This window comes from Rousettus aegyptiacus, unplaced genomic scaffold, assembly GCF_014176215.1.
Source record: "Rousettus aegyptiacus isolate mRouAeg1 unplaced genomic scaffold, mRouAeg1.p scaffold_m13_p_12, whole genome shotgun sequence".
Taxonomy (NCBI): Eukaryota; Metazoa; Chordata; class Mammalia; order Chiroptera; family Pteropodidae; genus Rousettus; species Rousettus aegyptiacus.
The window spans coordinates 77,198,123-77,219,169 of NW_023416287.1; the positions used below are offsets into that span (position 1 = coordinate 77,198,123).

General features: G+C 44.4%; 1 protein-coding gene across 3 annotated transcripts in view; it reads right to left on the bottom strand.

Annotated features, from left to right (window-relative positions):
- The window catches only part of MYO5B (myosin VB), a 288,112-nt gene that overhangs the window by 235,113 nt on the left and 31,952 nt on the right, over nt 1-21,047 (bottom strand). The gene's annotated exons all lie outside the window — the stretch shown is intronic.

A 21,047-nucleotide genomic window follows, 5' to 3' on the forward strand; every position in this document is an offset into this window, starting at 1 on the left:
TGATACACCACATAACAGAATAAAAGACAATCATCATCTCAATAGATGCCAAAAAGCATTTGATAAAAGGCAACAATCTTTCATGATAAAAACTCAAAAACTGGGAATAGAAGGAACATACCTCAACATAATAAAGGCCATGTAATACAAGCCCACAGCTATCATAACTGTAAAAAGCTGAAAGCTTTTCCTGTAAGATCAGAACAAGACAAGGGTGCCAGCACCCAGCACCCCCATACAACATAGTACTGGAAGTCCTGGCCAGAGCAATCAGACAAGGAAGAGAAAAGGCATCCAAATTGGAAAGGAAAAAGTAAAACTGGCATTGTTTGCAGATGGTATGATTTTATATATAGAAAATCCAAAAGACTACTAAAAAAAAAAAACTATTAGAACTAATCATCCCAGTAAACGTGCAGAACGCAAAATCAACATACCGAAAACAATTGTGTTTCTGTACATTAATGATAAAATTATATGAATTTTTAAAAAATATTCCATTTGCAATAGCATCAAAAAATAGAAAAATAGGAATAAATTTAACCAAGGTGGTGAAAATTCTATACACTGAAAATCTTAAGACTCTGATCAAAGAAATTAAAGGCGACAAATGGAAAGATATCCTGTGTCCAGGATTGGAAGAATTAAAATTATTAAAATATCCATACTTCCCAAAGCAATCTAGAGATATGATCAACTCGTGGTTTGTTGGATTATCCATTCTCCTTTCATTATTACACAATTGATTTCTTTGAGCTCCTCCTATACTTTGTAGGTTGTCTTCTGGATGTACCGAAAACCAGTGTGCCATAGAATTTCAGTAGGCTTCCTTGAAGGGAGAAGTGAAAGTGGGAAGAGATGTGGTCATTTCGAGCTCTCCTTGGAGTAGAGGGAATGAGAATTGGGAGATAGTTTAGGGATTATGAGGTGGAATGCAAACATGAGGGCAGAATTTTGCTGGGAACTTGGTCATGAGGAATGAAAACTATTGTTCTCTGCATTTTCCAGCATGGCATGTGGATTTAAAGAGGAAAAGGAGAGGGCGTTGTCTTAGAGGAATGTATGTCTTATAATCAGGCAGAGCGTTTCAAAGCAGCCTTTATAACATCTGCTCGGAACTTAATTCCAAAGCTCCCTGTGTGCATGCACAGGTGTGTGTAGTGTAATTCTGCGTGTAACCAGAGTAGATAGGGCACAGGATGGAAAGAACACAGGCCTTAGAGTCTCAGACAACTGGTTTCAAATCTCAACCCTGTCACTTAGTTGCTCTTTGAGAAAGTAATATCCTCTGGTTTCAATTCTCTCAAATATAAACAAGGAGACCACCACCTACCTTGGAGGATTATAGCAAAGATCAAAGGCGATAACGGTTTAGGGCCCCCAGCACAGAGCACGTAAGTGTTCAGTAAATTACTATTAGCCCCATGAGGACCCCCTAACTACCCAACTCTTCCATGATCTATCGTCAATTGCCAAGCATTACAGGCTTTGTTGTAGGCACTTGTATATTAACATAACTGATGTCGACAATTTATCCAGATAAAAACACTTTGGTAGGTGGGGAGCTGGAAGAAAGGCTAATTTTTACTTCTATATCCCTCATAGGCTCTTGTTTAAATGAGCTAATTCAAGGAAAAACAAGTTTCAAGCAATTGTGAATGGCCACAAGGGCAGTTTATTTAACAATCAAAAGATTTTGCAGGTAAACATACCATTGACGCGCTCCTGATTCTTCTATAGCATTCTTAGTCCTATCTACCAAAAGGGGAAATCCACACTCCACCTACGTTTTCAGTAAACATTATTTCACAGCCTGCTGTATGCCTGCACTGTGCAAGATCCCAGGAGACTCATCAGATGAAAGAAAAAAAGAAAAAAGAAAAGAAAAAGAAAAAGAAAAAAATCACACAAACAGGGCGCGCAGACAGGGTCCTGCTCTGCCCACCTCCTGCAGAATCTCGGCTTCCTCAGCTGGAAATGAGAGATTACCTCCCAAGCTCTACTGCAGCTGTCGATTAGTCTATTAATAAACTGCCTCTGAAGACATGTTAAAAATATAAATGTGTATTTCTAAACGCAACTTAGCAATACATAACTGTTAAAAGGAATGTTTTCCATAATGAAGCTGAATGACTGTCACTTCAACCCCCAGAACAAAGAAATGTCAGTATTCAGCATTCCTTTCTGCCACCTTTCCCAGCCAGGAAACGAATTATTTATGGTGGGGAGTTATGAAAGAAAGGGAGCATGTGAAGTACGCCCGGCGAGTGGGGAGCAGCAAATGGGAGTCACGCTGCTTGGAACAGGGACGGAGACTGCAGTGAGGAGTGGACCGCCGAGAAGACAAAGCTCAAAGCGGGGGACGACAACAGAGGGTTAAATTAATATGGGTCCCTTTAGAAGAGGTTCAGCCCACCTCATTAGACCCTGAAGGAATCTCACAGCTAACCACACTAAAACGTTGTTGTTTCTGACAACTCCTGAGTCATCGAGAAAATAAAGTGAAATTATCCTCAGTAGCCTCTATTTGACATATCCTTCTGAAAAGTTTATGGAGCACTTTGGTGCCTAAGTAGTTAAACCATTAGCTATCCACAAAGTGAAGAACCTATTACCTTATTTCCTAATATGTCAGAGGAAAAGTTCCCTTGTATTTATAACTTGTTTAATTTATTGAGTACCAAGCCTAGCCGTTCTTCCTCAGGAGGAACACGCAAAGGCCCGGATATCAATTCTGAGGAGTGAGGCCTCAGGGGCAGGGGCCCGGTGCCAGCATCCCCATGTCAGTGGGCCAGCCCCAGACAGACCCACAGTCCTCTCACCCTCGACAAGTTCCTCTTACTTCCATTTTCCCAGGACCTTGTTCTCAACCAATAAACAAGCTAAGTTAACACAGGCTAATAAAAGCCTGGGTTACCTTAACCAAATCACTTACCTACAATATAAGAATGTGTACATAATTTAAGGACTTTTCAGCAGCACTTTGGGCAGGCCAGAGTATGGGAAATGTTTAGGTTCTTGGGCTTTTGGAAAATCCATTCTCAAAATCTGTGTTTCTGTCCTCCAATTCTTTTTGGAGACAGTACTAGTTGTAAAGGTACACAGGTGTGTAGAGGAACCCATAGAGCTGTAGCCAGGATCCTCTCCCAACTCTGCACAGTGTATTAAGGTGATACAGTCACACCAGAAAGGGATGACATTTGGGGCTGGAAAAAATTCCCTTGGCCTAAGCCCTAGCAGATCATGGCTTTTCCCCTAGGTTCCCCAAAAGTGACCAGTGAACATCAAACTACATGATTTCCAACTTTAGTTTTGTTCCAACAACTAAAAAAACTCTAAATGAATCCTTAAGCAAAAATCTTGGCTTTTCAGTTACTGGCATTCCTAGAATTGGCTTTCTTCATGGTCATAATCTAGGTGCACTCGAGTCACAGGTCCTCAGTGGGAAAAATGAAGGTGAGTGAAGAAATCTAACAGTAGTGGCAGAATTTCCAGAAATCACACTACTGACAAGTCACCCTACAAGTACTATTGTTGCATAAAAAATGCAAAGATCAGACCGGCAAGAAACCAAGCAGCACTCGGAGAGCTGGAGAACTCAGGCAGTCCCAGAGAACTAGTGCTCTGAAGATCTGGGACCCGAGCTCAGTTGCAACATTCCTTGCATAGAACTTTTTATGCATGGGTTGATTAATTTATCCTCAGACCATTACAAAGCAACAAGAGTTGCTAGGGATGCAGGTAGTTACATGTGTTGCTTAGATAAAGCGAGCCAAAGGGAGGATGTTTTTAGTTACTTTTGAGTACAGCCTACACAGTAAGCACATCTAAAGAAGCAGAATAAAGTGCAAATTCCTCTTCACTATCAGTAAGGAGGGCTCTGGATTTAAGTGAGGATCCACGCTAGTCCCATGCACGAGTCTTCACTGTTTCCTGAGAAGCAAGCAGCAGGTAACTCAAGCATAATGGGTACTGCTCCTTCTCACCTCCGCCAGCACCCTGACCATTCTCTTGACAGCTCTTTCAACTACTTACGTTAGAAAATCTAATTATATCAGATTAGAACCAATCCAATCCATTTATTATTAAACAAACACCATAGTTGGTTGGGGGTGAATTCTTCAGCTTCTCATCAGAAAAATATGATTTACAAAGTTCCATTTTTAAAACTTATAACCATCCTAGGGAGAAAAAATTTTTTTTTTAAATAGTAATCAGCTGAACTACTAAGAAAGTAGCATCAACAGATTATTGCATGTAAAATTTTACCCCTCACTCTTTAAACCTCACCATAATTGGAAGAAACCCAAAATTTTCATGTTTAGTTCTATATATAATATTTAAAATAACTTTATGCTGCTTGCTCTAGGCAGTCTTTATTAGTTACCATTTTGGGAATACGAGTGTCTGTTCACTTGCTATTTGCAAAATGCCCAAGGAAAGCAACACATTGTCTTCTTCTAGAACTAAGAAGTAACATCTCTTCCCAAACACAGAGGCTAAGTGGGTGAACAGAGGAGAAAACTGAAGGGACGTCCCAGCACACGTAACCGACAGGAGAGAAAAGTCACAGGTTACTGGCGCTGCTGGGGAATACAAACTGTTTCCCGGAGGGGCTGGTGGTTCCACAGGCAGGGGAGCTGGAGGGCAGCATGTCTATGCTCACACCCCCTGTAGGCTGGAACTCCTCCAGGCCCACAGAAAAATATCCTCAGCCCCTCCTTTCTGTGACTGACAGAGCAGCAGACAGTCTCCAAAGAAATAAAAATTATTTTCATTCAGCAGAGAAGTAGAAATAAGATCTAATAAACTCCTGAAGAGTCATGAAACAGGGTGTGGGGCTAAGAATGAGGGCCAACCGTCCATCTGGGAGGCACACAGTCCACCTAATCACCCTCACTTCTGACACCAACTGCAAGTTCAGACGTCCTCAGTTTCAGTAATTCATGAGGACTCATTGAAAGCTGTTATCACTATTACAGTTCATTACGTGGATAGGACGCAGACGGTCCCAGTCAAAGGAAGAGACATGTGGGGTCAGAAGCATCGACCGCACTACATTCTTGGCAGCGGTGTGTAACATACACTCAGCACTGTCAACCAGGAGGTTCACCCCGTCCTCAGTGTTCAGGGTTTTTATGGGGCTCATTATGTAGGCATGATTGACTGCTGTGAAATAACGATTGGTTTCCGCCACCAGCTCCTATTGGTTGGTCTTTGACCCTAGTTCTTGACACAATGCTCCTAAAACCGTTCTAACTTCCATCGTGGTGTCTAACACAGAGCTCCCACATCCCCTGGAATTTCCTGGGTGACAGGAACATCTTTCGAGGTTCTAATGAGGTACCTCTGGGTGTGCTCCTGGATGGGGGCAGGTGAACAGAAAGACCAAGCCATAATTAGAAGTTTGGAGCTTTCGGCCCCATTCCCCATTCACTGGAGACGGGAAAGGAGCTGGAAACCACAAACGTGATGAAGCTTCAAAAAAAACCCCTAGAGAACAGCATTCTAAGAGCTTCCTGGTTGATGAACACGTCCTTTTGGTGAGAGGGTGACACAACCCCAACTCGACGAGGCCATAAGCTCCTGTGATCAGGACCCTTCTGGCCCTCACTATGTATCTCTTCGCCTGGCTGTTCATCGGTATCTTTTATTATATCCTTTATGACAACCAGCAAACGTCTTTCCCTGAGTTCTGTGAGCCCTTCTAGCAAATTATCAAGCCCAAGGAGAGGGGTCACGGGAACTCCAATTTATAGCTAGTTGGTCAGAAGTACAGGTCACAGCCCTGTGCTTCCGATTGGTGTCTGAAGGGGGGGCAGTCTTAGGAGACTGAGCCCTTAACTTATGGGATCCGACGCCAGCTCCAGGTAGGCAGTATCAGAACTGAACTTCATTGTTTGACACCCATCTGGTGTCTGAGAATTTGTCCATGTGAGGGAAATAAACCTACACATTGGGTGTCAAAAGTGTGAGCGCAGTGGCGAGAGTAAAGGAAGACTGTCTTTTCCCAGAGAACAGTCTACATGTCTGAGCTCAGTCTCTGGCCCCTCTGGGCGTGGCCCAAGGTCACCATCCCAATCAGTTTAATCTAGTATGGGCACACCCCACCCTAAGGTGTGGCCTGCTCCCAACCAAAATCATACAGCTAGCCTTTCTGGAATGGCCGGTCTCCACCCTAAATCTCACTGTTAGCTCATGACAAAGGCCAGACCCCTTTGTGTGCAGGGTTAAATTTATTTTTAATATGCATGAGGTACACGGCTGTGTCAGGCATAAAGTCAGATATAGTATTAACTCATTAACGGAGAACCGAGAAACCAGGTTAGTCTGCCTCCTAGAGCTGAAGCCAACCCACTCCTTTCCTACCACACCTCTCTTTAAACTGGGTTAAAGAGCAAGGTAGCAACAATGAGTTGGAACCTTAAGAAAGAGACAGAGTCCACATACCATTTCTTCTCTAAAAGGATAAAGTTTCCCCATGTATTGCTTGCAGGACCAATATGACTTAGTTTGCTCTGATCTCACCAATTAATTCTCCAGCTGCCTTTCAGGAAGCTCATCTAGAAGTCTGCTCACCTAACACATTCATTATGATAACCTAGGTTCTGCTGTGGTCACAAACCACCCAAAATCTCGCCAGCATAAACAAACATCTTTTTGCTTCTGCTGTGCTCCTCGTGGGTTGGCTGAGGATTCTGCTCTGCATTAGCGTCATTCTGGAATTCAGGATGATGGAACAGCACCTGTCTAGACCAGCGCTGGTTACCACAGCTGGGGGAAAAAAGAGAGTTTGGCAAAGTGTGTCTTCTAGAGTGTTAGAAGCTACTTTCACTCACTCTTTCTTGGCCAAACCAATCCCTATGGTCATACCCAAGTTTAACTGGGTGAAAAAGCACAGTTCTACCAGGTGGTCAGAAGAGCAGGACCAGATGTTTGTTGGTGAGCAGCCAAAAACCCCCGCCACAGCCATGTCCCACATCCACAACCAGAATAGCAAACTCCTCGCCCACATTCCTGATGGGGGATGAGGAGGTTCTGACTGAGAATTCCGGGGTGTGTGCTTGGTCCCTAAAACCAAAGTATAGGGATTATTTTCTGAGTTCGGAGAGTAAGGGATAGTTGCAGAACTAAATGCTTCTGTTCCACCGTCCGCCTTGCTTTGTACAGTGTCAACGCCAGGGGTCCAAAGTCTCCATCACCCCCAAAAGACCATTCCGACATGAGACAACGCAATGGCTAGAGCTGTACCAAGAGCCTCAAGGGAAACCTGAGTCTACTAATCAGCAGCAGTGTACTCTTAGCTTCACCTTAATCTGCAAATCCAAGCGTACGTATTTACCAGGTGAAATCACGACACATCATTCCGGTTGTAAGACCGCACAGCGAAGTACAAGTGCCAGGAGGCATATGATAGGAAATGACTCTTTTCTGGAATGGAAAAAAGATGAATTACGGACGCTTGATTGATGACTGACTCAGTTCAGTATGAGGTAAACTAAAACCCCAGCACTTCTGTCCAGCCAAAGGGAATTTGGTACTTACATTATTGAATTGTTTTAACCTAAATGAAGCATTTAACATTTCTATTAAGTTTCGTCTTGCTAGTTCCAATCTATCAAGATAACAGTACCCAGCCCTGGGCGCTACACATTACGAAAGTCACTGGCAAACTCATAGGAGGGAGAGGGTAATAAAGGGTCTGTTAAATGAGTAATGGTGGAGGGGATGGACATGTTTGCTTAGCTTGGAGGAGCCCTGAGAAGGCTGCGTCATCTGTCTAAAAACATCTAACGCGCTCTTCCCTAGAATACGAGAGGCACCCTCCCCAGCCCTGGAGGGCAGAAGCGGAGTCGCCGGTGGGGTTCTGGAGGAAGCCCTCAGTTGAGAGAACTACCTCCTAACGATTTAGAGTTCCACGGCTCAGAAGCACAGCCTTCTGCCGTCGGGAGATGTCAAGAGTGCCCAGCACTGGAACGGTGTTGGAGCTGTTGACCAGTAGGGGGCTAAGGATTCCAGTGACTCTAATCACCTCAATTATTTACCTAGATACATGAAGTTTGGAAATAATAAAAAAGTTCTATAACATTAGTACCAGATCTAGAAAACCCCTGAATGTCTTCTCAGGCAGTGGTCCCCAACCTTTTTGGCACCAGGGACCGGTGCTCCTATGAGAATCTGCTGCCCGATGATCTGAGGTGGAGCTGAGGCGGTGATGCTAGCGCTGGGGAGCGGCTGCAAATACAGATGAAACTTCACTCACTAGACCTCCACTCACCTCCTGCTGTGTGGCCAGGCTCCTAACAGGCCTGTACCTGTCCACGGCCTGGGGTTTGGGGACTCCCGTTCTTAGGAGTAACCATAAGCAGAGACAGGAAGATCATTTTCTGGTCAGCGCCGTGAAAAGGACAGGAGGGAAAGTCAGACCTCAGCACGCAACGCGGAATCTGAGTGCTATCCTGCCTGCGGCTTCCCGTGGCACCCCCCCCCCCGCCCCTGCCGCATCCCTCTGCTGATGGGCGCAGTACGCTGCCCTTTCACTGCTCTCATGGGGTCCTGCGTAGGGCGGAGCATACAGCAGGACTTCCGACAATCCTCCAGCCAGACATTATCGCCTACTCATCTAAGGGCTTCGGTTCACCAAGAGGAAGCTTGGGAGGGGCACGGCTTTAATGAGAACTCGGGCCTTGTGACATTCGCTTTCACTCTCCTACCCAGAAATAGCACTTAAGCGGAAAACAGAAGAGAAGCTTCTGGAAGATGCTCTCCTTGAGCTTTATACATCGAGAAGAGTAGCGAATAACCCCGTCAACAACCCTTAAGAGACCTTAGAAATTTATTCAGAGATATAGAGCCCTGCTCAGGATGAAGGGAGATGCTGGTATTCTAATTGACTTAAACATTAAGTGAAATACCAACAAGAATCTAATGAAAAGTACAAGGATTATAAATTCCTAACGCCCTATGCTACACATGGATGCACATAATTCATCTAAACAAATGGATGCACATAATTCATCTAAACAAACCCCACACACATCCACCAGGCCTTCAGAGGATAAAGACCACCTCCCTTCTCCTTCACATACACAGACCAAAGGAGTCTAAGTTCCAGGTAAAGTTCCTGGCAGGATTCATTCCCACACTTCTTCAAATCCCCCTGAATGTTGGGGACACATCAGGGCTCAATACATACTTTCAATTGATCCTCTAGTTAATTAAAACAGGGATTTCCAGGAGAGGCAGCAATTAATACCTCCCTTCAGGAGAGAAGTTTCTGCCTGGAATTTTCATGTCTTTCTCAGCATGGAGGGAAGTTGAAGCTCCCGCCAGGTTGTAAAAATCTGAGTGATGACAAAGTTACTTACAGGTGTCTTTAAAAGTTTTAAGAGCAGCAGTCCCCTTAGGATCATCATCCAGTGAGATATTTAAATAAAAAATGCTGACAGGAAGATCTTTTAAAATGTGTTTCGTTCATCATAAAAGTGCATTTTTCCATTTGTTATTTTAAAAGTATACTCTAACAATAACATAATCTCTAAAATGATCATCCAAAGTCACAAGAGGTTGGAATTCGACTTACCTCTAGTAGTCCCAGAAAAGATCTCCACAAACGAGGTGGGGAAAAAAGCCATTTGAAGGATACCGAGGCATCTCAGAGGGAAAAATGGATGGTTTTACACTAGGGTGGTGGTTCAGAAACTCAAAAGCCATTCTAATTAAATCTGCAAACTTGTTACAAAATTGGCCTTCACCGATGCCTGTGACATTGATGGAAGAAACCATTTACCAAAAACCAATACGCTTCAAAACATTTGTGTGGTTCCTTTTAAAAAAAAAAACAAAAAACAAAAAAAACCACACACCTTTTCATTTTGTAAATTAGAGTAGCAGCCTTTCCCAACACAAAAATTAACATACCACTTCCCCAGAAGGTAGAAAAGGTGACATAAGACAGCAGCTCAGTTTAATTATGATTTATTGAGGGCAGATTATATAGTATGCAGTCTTTTTTCAATACATTCTCATGTTCTACCTTCACTCTGTCTAACTCCTACAGGTAGGAGAACATCGTGAAATATTTGTGCCAGACACAATTCTAGAGATCTCGGTCAAAAACCCCCACCCCTCCACCCCTACTTTAGAGATGGGAAAGCTGAATCCTAGAAAGGGTGAAGAAGTCACCTGTGCGAGGTCACGCAGCCAGTGAACGCCAGGGTCTTTTCCGGCCAGTGAAGAAGCGTGCGGCACCCCACGCACAGCAGGCAGGGCGGAGCCGGGGAGCCCCGCACGGAGCGGTGCGCCCCACTCTGCGTGCACAGGTGTTTGCTGAAGAAGCCCGAGCACCAGGAAATCTAAGCCCTCCCCGTTTTGCATGAACATTTGTAAAGGCTGCGCTTTGATCGAGGGCTGTTAAATCTGAATGCACTCAGCCATAAGACTCGACCTCTATTTTTAGGGGATCTCTTTAAGTGTTTTTATATTTGAATCATAGACTCTTAGAATTGAAGGGGACGTTATAAAAGCCAAATCCATCTGGGTAAAAATAAAGAACACACATAGTTAGGCTTGTTTAGGCACAGAAAACAGCTGTAAGGATGGATACAGGATGAAATGTTTTCTGCAGCTCCTTCTGGGGGAGGGTTCGAGGAGGGAAAGGGAAGGGGCAATTAACTTCATTCAATTCTGTACTTTTGTTTTAAACCAGAGCATGTTTTCCACCCTCCGTCGATCCTCTGCGCCCCTCTCTCCCCCTCTTCTCCCTGTCCCTTGAGCACCATCACTTCTCAGGGTTCCACTGGGGGCCACAATCTAATCTCCTACATACCGGAGGGGGAGTGACAGCTCAGATTCCATTTCTACTTGATCCCTGATGAATGCCCATTTCCAGCCGGGACTGCCCGCTCATGCTCGAAAGCTCTATGCCGGAGGGCTTACAGGCTGGAAGCACCAGCTGTGCCAGCCTTCTCAACCCAACACGCCCCTAACCTAACTCACCATCCGACTCCTCCGTCCCACACTGCGGTCCTCCTTCAAAGTGCCCAAGTCAGAACCTAGGAGTCATCCCCTCAGGCCCTTCCCCACCCCTACCACACCCAGGGCATCTGTAAGTCTTCTCGGGACCTCTCAAAGCCGGTTTCTCCTCTGATCATCACCAATGCCCTCTCCCGAGTCACTTGAAGTACCATGGCGACTCCCGGAACAGTAGCTCTGCTTCCAGTACCACTACCTCCAACCCAAGTACCATGGACCCATTTAATACACAAGGCAGATGTCCATCCATTTGTTCAGTCTTCAGAGCAACTATTATGTGCCAAGAGCTGATCAGCTGTCTACCAGACACTGTCCCCATGCTCATGGGCCTCACATTTTAGTGAAGAAATCCAATTTAAGATCCATGTAGGGCTCCTCGCTGGTGCAGGTAAAATCCAGACATCTTAGGTAGCATACCTGATCCCAGCCCCAGCCTCGCCCGCCTCACTGGTTGCCATCTGTCCCGCCCCACCCCCAACACCTCCCGAGGTTCTGGACCAGTGCCAGTTCCCTGAATGCACACTCCTTTCTCATGCTTCTGTATAGTTTTCACTGCCCAGAATCCCTCTCATCATTCTGCCTAGTCACCTTGTCCTGAGTCTGTTTATGTGTCACTTCCTCTAAGAAGCCCTCGCCGACATGATTCTAGACACCCTTCATCGGCGTCCCCATGGAGGCCTCCTGCCCCAGCACTCTGCACGCATCCTGCATTTACGGATTCCACTTGCCCCCACAGGCTCAGAAGCGTCTTTGTAAAAAGGCTCTATGCTACCCGTCATCTCTTACCTGTGCCTGGCACAGTCGCTGATCCATAAACGTAAAATATTAAGGGCTCTGCTTCCTGAGGAGCTCAATGACTATGTTGCTAAACCCCAGGATCTTGTGGAGTAGACAAGAAACGGTTACCCGCACTGACAGATGTGGAAAACGGGGCAGTGGGGGAGCCACGGCACATAACCGAAGATCAAGCTCTACTGACAGCTCTATACCCGACGGTCCCCCCCACGCCTCTCCTGCAGGCTCCTTCCAGAGTACTGAACACACAAGGCCTCGCCTCTGCCCCTAAAAAGCTCACAGTCATTAGCGAGTACATGCGACAGATTTTAGGGTTAAGTTTTCAAGCCTAGCTTTCCTGACCCCTGCCTGTGTCTCCCTGGACACCTGCCTTAGATGCCGTCCCTTGGAAGCAAGCTCTGGTCTTCCCCTGGACGTGGTTCAGAGAGACCCTGGCTTCCTTTTCACTCCTGGGTTCAGTTTTAGTTTTGTCTTACTGTTCGAGCACTCTCGCCTCCCACCCATCATACATCCACACACGGTGCAGTCAGCTCCAAAAAACAGATGTGCCAAGGCGTCCTAGGTCAGGACATCCTAGTATCAGAACATGAGTCTGATATTCCAAGGATAAAGAATTTTAATCGCACTACGGCCCAGTATGAATTCTTCCTGGGAACACTGAGTTCTTTCCCAACTCTGACCACCTAGGAGAGGGTTTCACCGTGAAGCAGTCACTGAGTTGTTCTGAGTCTCAGCCCCCTCTAGAAGGGTCTAAATCCCCAGGATCATCATTCGAAGGACAGGATTCTAAAATTCTATTATCAAGCTTTCCTGTATGTTGCTGGGGTTTTGATATTGGGCATATGTGGTTTTAAACGCAGGCTCCATGCCTGAGTGACCTCGATGTTGTCATTACATGTGCAAATCACACTCTGAACCTCCAACACACTATCAGGCCAATAAAATAAGACTGTGCAGGAAAATGGTTGGTTCTAGTAAAAATTCAATACATGTTTCCTTTCTTCTAAAACTCCGATTTGTTAAAAGCCTGAACAGAGCTGGGACTGCACTGTATCAGAGAACTCTGCTTTGAGCACCTGAAGTATGTAATTTTCAAGGGATGGGAGGAAGATTAGCTCTCTGACCTGGTCACTTGGCATCATCATCACCTGCCCAGTTTCTTTGGAAAGGTCCACCCTGAAGCAGCTCATGGGTTCCAGCTTTCTCGGCCTATCTTCCAGCTTCAGAGATGCACAAAACTAGCAACCCTGGGAAACACCAGTCCAGTTCAGGGCCCCTCGCCTTTCTTCTAGGACAGCCAGGACAGCCAGGGGCATGTGAGAGCAGTAAGTGTGATGAAGAACTATGTAAACAAGAGTGCTGAGTCATCATGAGGAGGACATCCTCCCAGACAATTCCTCAACTGAAAACCAATACATTATACAGTGGTTCGATCTTTAGGCCTTCATGGAAAACACAGCCTGCCAATCTCCTGTTGGCTGAGCTCCCCATATTGCCTGCTGAGGGGGCAGGCAGTCAATTAAAGCCACCTGCCTAGTCATACGGTGTAAACTACTTCACAGAATTTCAGAGGCTTCATTGGGTGTTTCAGGACTTGGCCCAAGAGAGGGCACTCCCTGGTGGGACCTGAGCAGGTTATTATAGGGTGAGTCTGGGTTAAGAAACTAAAGGCATCCCTCCTACGTTAAGACAGATGAAAGCTGACAGATATTTTAGTAAGTGACATGCCGCTGCTTTTGCCCTGATTCTAAAAAACTTTTACGTGATTTTTTATTTCAGAATTTGCTAAAATCTCTGAGCACCGAGAGCGTAAGAGAACTTTGAAAAGTATACTCTACCTAGAGTGAGAGATAAAACTACAGGATACCAGCTGGTGTTCATCCAAAGATGAATGTATTTGGCAAAACAAAAAACAAACAAAAAAATCAAATAATATCACGCTGGAAAGTAATTCATGCCCCTGTTCATACATTGGTGAATTCTGGATTCCATCCTTGGACAAGGAGCAACCAGAGTTTATTTTCCTTAGGAAAAATGTAGGAAACAAAACTGAAGTTACTACTAGTGGCATGTTAATGCACATCTAAAGCCGCTGTGCCATTGTCATGGCTGTACAGTAAGTCATCTGAGCTCCTGATTAGGTGTTTCACAAGAATATCAGTTTCCTGTGGCACAAGTTAATCACCAGTTAAATTCCAGCTTACCCAAAAGGATAACATGATGCATTTGTATTTGATACACTCTCATTTTGGTAAGAGTTATGGTCATGTTCAATGTTTGGAAGATTTAAAGTAAGGATGCCTTGGGCAAGGCACAAGGATATAGCACTCCGAGTGCTCACTTCAAAATCATGACTCTCAAGCTAAGAGGGATCCTGTGTACAATGACAGATATCATCTTAACAGTAACACGGGACTTAGACTATAAGACACACACCTAGTAGACGGAATAACTGGCAGCTTATGAGCACAGCAGCATGAGACCTGGGAGAAATATTTCATTTTCCTTATAAAAATAACACCAGGACAGCCTGTGAGTAGGGACTTGAGTAAAACCTATGTTCAAGACCACAGTGTCCTTGCCCACCAACCCTGTGCTCCAAGACCCCATCTCCACCACCATCCGTAACTTCCTGTCATCAGGATGCTCATGATCAGCTGGAACAGCAAGCTGTCAATGAGGCCCACAGGGGCAGTTAGCCCTCTTGGGCTCTGCGAATATGCAGGACCCTTTTGAGTCATGGCCAGGGCTCCACAGGTATGTGGTCACCTCACGAAGCCTCTCCTTTTATGTAAAAATACAAATTCCACACTTATATGTATATATGTATGTAGATGGTATATACCTAGGTAATAACAGTTGCTACCTCTGAGAAAAGAAGGATTAAGGGTAACTTTGCACAAGGTCTTAGTATGGTGATCACATCGTAAGGAATATAAATGTCAAATCACTATATTGTATACCTGAAACTAATATAATATTGTATGCCAACTATACTTAAATGAAAAAAAAAAGGAAAAAGAGGGATAAGGAGATGGGACTTTCACATATTATTCTAGAGATCTCTATATTGCTTAAATTTTTACAAGATCATATCGATTCTGTGAAATTTTTTAAAGCTTAGCAAAAAAGTCAACCAGAATCATCTTACAATACATGACAGCGTAATGGTGAGGTCAAGAGTCTCCTCTTTGTACACTAAATCTGGCTCCTTTACCTTTAAAAACTCAAACAGTTAACTATCCACCATGTCCTCTTTGACTGGCAAAGGTATTTCTAAGCCCACCAGCATACTGGGGAGGGGCAGGTAGCATGCAAGGGGTAACGTCGCCTTGAAGCCCAAAGAGCTTGAGCAGAGTCCTCAGCCATCTCAGTACCTAGTTTCTCGTCTACGGAAACAGTCTTGAGTCCACATTTGTTATCTATTATCTGGAAACACCATGAAGGTATTTAAGACAATAAGCTTAACAAGTAAAAATGCAGATTAATAGTCCATTAGTTTGTCTAACAAATACTTCAAATTGCAACAGGCCACCCTGAGGTGGAGTGACTAGAATTAGTCATGAGGCTTTCCCAACACCAAGGGTTGTTTAAGGCGCTGGGATGAATGGTCAGGGGAGGGTGCTGAAGCTCCCTTGTTTGAAAACCCTTTAAAATCGGGTAGATTCTCATCTGTCCAAGGCAGTGCTACGAGAGTCCTGCCTGACATAACTGATATGTCGTAGACTCGGGTTTACAAGGCCAGCTTTCGAAAGTCTATGTGCCTTCTAGGTACTCTGCCTATAACACAATGAAGAGGTAATAGAACAGATTGAAAAGGTATGGTGTAGACAGACCTTAATCCAACCGAAACTCTTCTAGTGGTTTTAACTTACAGACTAACCTGAAAAATAAAAGTTTAAAAAAAAAAAACCTAATTTCCCCAATTCATATGAATTAATGTATGTGAAGTTTCTGGGAGATACTCCATAAATAGTAGCTGCAATCCCTCCAGGTAGAAGGTAATAAGGTAACACAATTAGCCCTCACTTCATGTAAGCAGGTGAACCAAGAGTTCTCTCTCCCATCATGCCTTTAACTAAAATAAAGCTCCTCATTAAATAGAGCTTAATATAATTTTAACCAGTATTCTCCCCATTATCTTTTAAGATATGACCCATACAAGGGCAAGATTTAAAAGAACAAGTACTTACATTAAAACAACTACATACCCTGGTAATAATGCTTGAGTAAAATATTTCTTTCATCTCACCCTCAATGTTTTAAGAGCTCCTAATGTCTGTTATACACCCATCACTGCTTCTAACCACCTTCCAGCAGTTTATTTACATGCTAATGAGAGGCCTGACTGCTCCCAAATTAATCACAGGCCTGTCATCAAGTTGCTTTGCCCAGTTCTCCTAACAAACACAATGAGTTGCTTCATTCTATTTCCTGTATCAGAGAGGACATGAAATGGAAAAGGAAAAAGTTAAGCGTGTTTGCCTAAGACTCAGCAATTTTTTTTAACCAATCAGAAGAGTAATCTCTGACCAGTTTATGAGAACTAGGCATTTCTGAGCACTAAGGAGAATCTCAGAAATTCCTACAAACTAAGACCCTAAAATACTTTATGAAATATGAAAGATTGTGTTGTCATCAAAGATTACTTCAACATAAGTTTAGTGTGTTTTTAAAAGTAACTTCAAGTCCTTCAAATTGTCAAGAAGATGAACCAGAAGAGCTCTCATCTTCTTCCTGTTGTAGGATTATGAGAAGAAAAATGGCACCACTGTGGATATGCACCATGAGGTTCCCATCAGGTCCCATGCCTTTTCTGGACCCACAGCCTAAAAGAGGCTTCAGGACTTTCCAATTTAAAGTAAAATCTCAATTAACCAAGACTTAAATATCCGGAACAAGCCCACTTGATTTCCAGAAGAAATATGGATTATAAAGAAAATACATTCATATTCGAAATCAACTTTGGGAGCATCTCTTACCAGCATCCACACAGCACCTTCTCCTATGCCTTGCCCCACCCCCCACCTTTAAATAATCTATTTTTAGAGTAGCTTCGGGTTCACAGAGTAAAATTTAGCAGAAAATGCAGAGTTCCCATGTGACCCCTGCCTTCACATAAGCCCAGCCTCCCTCACTAACATCCCGCTCAAAAGTGGGACATTTGATAATGCATCAAATGTAGGTTCATCAACTGCAGCATCGAAGTCCACAGTTTACATTAGGATGTTTTGCAATTCATGGGTTTTGACAAATGTAAACTGACATTTATCCGCCAAGACAGTACCATACAGAATAGTTCGCTGCCCTAAAAAATCCTGTGCTCTGCCTCTCTCCCTCTCTCCCTCCCTCCCCACTAACCTCTTACAACCACTGATCTTCGGTCTCCATTGTTTTGCCTGTTCCACAATGTCAGAGTTGTAATCATACAGTATGCAGCCTTTTTAGAGTGGCTTCTTTCACTTAAGATTCTGTATTTAAGGTCCTTCCATGTCTTTTCATGACTCGACAGCTCATTTCTTTAGTGCCAAATAATATTCCATTGTCTTGATGTACCACAGTTTATCCATTCACTTAAGAATATCTTGGTTGCTCCTAAGTTTTGATAACTATGAATAAAGCTGCTATAAACTTTCTTGTGCAAGTTTTTGTGGAATTAAGTTTTCAACTTATTTGGGTAGATAACAAAGACCATGATTGCTTGATCACATGGAAAGAATATGTTTAGTTTTGTTTTTTAAAAATGCCATCTACAGAACAAGTACAGTAAAATTTGACGTTTCATGATGTTAAGATCCATATTCAGAGAAAGTTGTCTTTAGCTCTACTTACGTAGGTACAGAAGTATAAAAATAGCTCAATACATTCTAGGAGAGTTTCAACAGTACATCTCAGCATGCGGCATTGCCATTGTGATGAGAGAGCCAAAAGCTATGACTCGACCTTGACATCTCTCCCCATCTCCTCCCTCACCTCAGTCGTCACCAAGTTCTGCCGCTTCTACTCAAGTCCAAGCCAGTGTGATCTTTCACCTGAGCCACAATGATCCCCTATCACTGATCTCTCTTCCTCAATGCCTCCCCTCCAAACAATTCTCCACAATGTAACCAGGACAATTCCGTCCATACGAAGCTGCATCACCCCCCTCTATAAAATCCAGCAATTGATTTCCTTCTAAGACAGGATAAAATTAAAAATCTTATCTCACCAAAAGTCCTTATGTGATCCTGGTCTATTGCCCTATCCTCATCTCGAGTCTCCTCTCCTATTAGTTGACACTCCCGCGCCTCTGACCTTTCGTAACAGTCCTCCAACATGACAAGCTCTTTCCTGGCTCTGGGACTTTGCCCTGGCTTTCCCCTCTGCATGAAATACCTTTCACCCCAACTCCAACTAAACTCTTTCCCCTCAACTAGATTCTTCTCAACGTCTGCTTTCTCCAAGAGGTCGTCCCTGACCTCAGATCTAAACAGAGGCCCTGTTACTCTTGTGTCATCCTGTTCTATTTCACGGAAGCACACACCCAGTTGGTGCTCCGTGTACCAGTGTAGCGATTTAGTGTTTCTCTCTCCCACTAGACCAGAAGCCATTTGAGGGCAAAAACTATGTTTTGCTTGCAAATGCTTAGCCCGTACCTGGTCTAAACATTTAAATAAGGGTGGAATTAAAGAACTGATTGAACAAATATGGAATTTACATTTTTTTCAACTCTCAGTCAGAATCCACTGAAACTCTAAAACTTTGGAAGTTTTATTGTAGATAACAAAAGAGGTTCCCAAGACTAAATGCCGGTAATGTCAAGGTGGGAACAGAGGATGGCAGGAACGTGTCTCATGTGGAAAGGAGTACACAAAGCCAGTTCACTGGGACTATGCGCCGGTAAAAGGGACCAGTGGGAGACGAGGTCAAAGCCATCCGTAAGCAAGTCGCGTTGGTTTGATTTGATATCGTCTTCTTGGCGCCACGTATCTAAAGCAGGAAGTGTCTGGCATATCGGAGATAGTCAAATATTTAGGGCACAAAAAAGGGACAGGGAGAAAGATCCCTGTGTCTCCCAGCATAAGCACTGCCAAGTACCTCAGAGCCTGAACCACACCTGCCCTTTCCTGCACCCAACACCTCAGGTGGGCAGGTGAGCTTCCGTTCCCTACTTTTATACATTCATTTAGATTTTTCACCTCCCTTTCTCCCTTCTTGTCAAAGTCCTTTCTGATGATCAGAACTGACAATTACATCTTTCCCTGTGTGAACTCCTAACTCTTACTATCTGTACTGTTCATGTACTAACAATGCCTCTGTACACGGACAATCATGGAATCCTGTGATAAGGGAAGTACCTGGGAAGACCCTTCAAGATCATCTGGTCCAAAATTCTTATTTTCAAGGGAAAATACCAAGGCTCAGGGAGGGGACATGCTTTCTCCAAGGTCACAGTCCATCGCTGGGAGCACGAAAATAGGAATGCCAGCTGCCCGGCTCCCACTCTCAAGCCAGCCTGGTCGCTGTCCCCACAAGGAGCGAGTCCTGAGGCGGGAGCGCTGGTCATCAACCTCTTGGCACACGTGGAAGCTTGCTGAATGTGATGGCCCAGTAAGAATGAAAGTGGGTATGAACTGCCATGAAGTCTCCAGACTAAACATGAACCTGCACCTGGACTAGCCCTGTACCGTGATGTTTGCTCTTACTACTATTTCCAAAGGAGAGTTGGCTTCACAAAGCACTGTACATTCTATAGCTCCTCTCGTGCATGAAGACTAACAACTGTGGGAAACAAAGAGATTTAAATTCATTAGCCAAAAAAAAAAAAAAATTAAAATTAAAATCAAATAAATAAAAAACTCATCAGCCTCCCCAAAGAAGTCAGACGGGTTTGTCTACAGCTGTCAGTCACTTCTGAGAATAAATGGACCCCGATTGAGAAGGTGCACGGTCAGCCTCAAAGTCAGCTAACCCCGGAGGGAACCCCCTACCCCGGACCTTTGGAAAGAAATCAGGCAATACTTTTAGTGTGACGCCTGTTCCCGTTCTCCATGCTATTAAAGATGCTTTCCTCCACTTTCTAAGTCTGGTGTTCAATCATTCCAGTCCCTGCAAACTCTTTTTAAACGTTACCAGCCTCCTGGCAATTTCAAGGTGTTTTCACATGTTTTTCATCTCCTATGACCCTCACGACCACCTTCCAAGGCAGGGCCCAAATTTACAACCCAGGAAACTCAATCCCAGGGAGGTGAAGCCACATCCCGAGCCACCCAGTGGGACAGAAGCAAGGCCAGGCTTCCCACTCCCTGGTGCTCTCAGCCCGCCATACCATTTCATCACCTGGCTTCTCCCACCCACAGGGGCTTCCTTCACCTCCCCTATACAGATTCATCTCCCAAATGTTCCAACCGTAATCTTCGACTCCAAGAAAGAAAGTCCTTTATCTCCAGACCTTAACATTGCTTCCACACCTCATAAAATGACCTTCCGTGCCCCAATGTCTGTTTTTCACGGTCTTCCAAGTCCCTCTGCTTAGACTGCACAAGGTCATAGCGGCTACAGCCTCCTGTATCGCTCGTCCTCTGCTGCACATTCTCCGGCGTTGTTTCTGCTGCTGCTGCCCTATTCAAGACTGAGCTTCAGAAGGCAGGAGCTCCTCCTAATCCTCACCCACCTTTGCACAACTAGGACAAGCACAGAGACATGAATGAATGAACGTGACAAAGCTGGCTCTTGGAGAGCCAACAAAGGCAACAGGATTCAGCCACAGATGGCATAGACAGGAGTGAGCAGAGCTCCCCTCATGTCCGTGGGACCACATGCTAACAAGCACGAAACGCTAAGGTCGGCACTTCCTAACTAGGATGAAATGTCAGGTGAGAACATCCAATGTACGCATGGAAGGAGAAGCAACAAAGGGCTATGTGAAGGGTACAACTATATCCCTACCTTAGGATGCAGCCAGGGTAACTGTTCCCCTGACAATTCTACTTGATGTCAGGGGATTTTTTTAATGTTTAGCAACCATCTAAACAGATCAAGAGTTACCTGTTCAGAGGCTACAGCCGTAGGACCTCAGTGTCCAAAGGGGCCTCTGGGTAGGTCTTGGGGTGCAACCTTGTTCTCCATAAGATAACAGAAAACAGAGGTTCCCTGACTGGTGGATTCTATGGATCCACAACATTCTCTGAAGTAGATATTTTAATTCCCTCAGAAGTAAGGACTACCTTAGAAAAGCA